The sequence below is a fragment of the Gavialis gangeticus genome, unplaced genomic scaffold (genome assembly GCF_001723915.1).
Source record: "Gavialis gangeticus isolate Ggan-Ray unplaced genomic scaffold, GavGan_comp1, whole genome shotgun sequence".
NCBI lineage: Eukaryota > Metazoa > Chordata > Crocodylia > Gavialidae > Gavialis > Gavialis gangeticus.
In genome coordinates, this window is record NW_017729032.1 from 47,518,142 (window position 1) to 47,519,433 (window position 1,292).

Here is a 1,292-nt window from a genome sequence, read left to right on the forward strand (position 1 = left end):
GACTTGTATGCGCCCTAAGCCCTGCCCCCTTCCTGTCAGGTGACTTCCCCCAGCCACCCACAGGAGTTCTCATTCTGGGCTTGATGAACAGCCTGCCTTTCCCCCTGCAGCTAACTTGCTCAGCTGCTTGGGCTCCATCTGCTGCATTTTCTCTCTTAAAGTAACAGGAGATCTAAGCTCCTTGTTACATGCATCATCTCATCCTTGTATCTTGATTCTGAAGTACTGTATGTGACCCCGCTGGGCCCTGCTAGCCCCGCCTCTTAAGGATCCATTGTGGGCCTGGGGCCTATTGACCTACAGAGACCCTGTCCCATGTGGGCAGATAAGTTCCTGCTGCACCCATGTGCTGCCCGACCCAGCCCGGCAGTGCCCTGCCTGGAGGCTGCTCCAGCGCCTTGCTCTTGTCCCGTTGCAGTGCCCTAATCACATAATAGAATTGTGCTGTATACATGTAGTATGTAGTTGCAGTATACATGTGTAGTGCATAAATGGTAGCCAAATATTACTATTTCCTGTTTGTAGATATTCTCTGGATGTGCTGTTGATGTTCTGTACTTTGGGTCAAGGTTTTATTTCTTACATTCTAATTTCTGTTATGAAAGATATGGTTACCTGGTCTGACCCATCTTGTAAAGGGATAGGTAGGTTGGTCATCCTGGACTGGATAGTGAGATCAGGGCACGTCTTGAGACGACAAAAATGCTTATGTAGTGGTTGAAAATGACTACAGTCAGACTCGGTGTCTCCACATAGAGCCAGACTTGGATACTTACATTTGGTAAAACAATCAGAAACATGTGTTGGCACCATGAATTGTTTGCCCTTCATAAAACATGTCAAAATTCAAAATAAAATCATGACATTTCATGGGACTTGGATAATATTGTTGGGATCATTCAAACCTTCCAAACCAAAAAATAGAATCTCTTCACTGAAAAAAAAACAGGAAAGGAGAATATTACAACGTGTAGCAAGCTGTCACTTACCTTCTCCCACAGACTTGCTTTTCACACACTAACCAGTGTGGTGTCTGTTGTCATTTTTTTCCTTTGTTGTTCATTTTCTTTATTTTTTGCCAGAGGATGGAAGAGAATGAGGCGTGGGAGACAGTGTGAGATTTGACAACAGGTGCACTCCAGGTTTAGGGGTTTGTTGTTGTTGTTTCTTACAGTAACCGTTAAAAAAGTGCAACTGAAGTCAAGTATGCAATATAAACTGAATTCTGCTTTTTTTTTCTTTGCATCTCCTCAAAATATCAGTATCCCTTTATCCTAACCTGTTTTGGATAC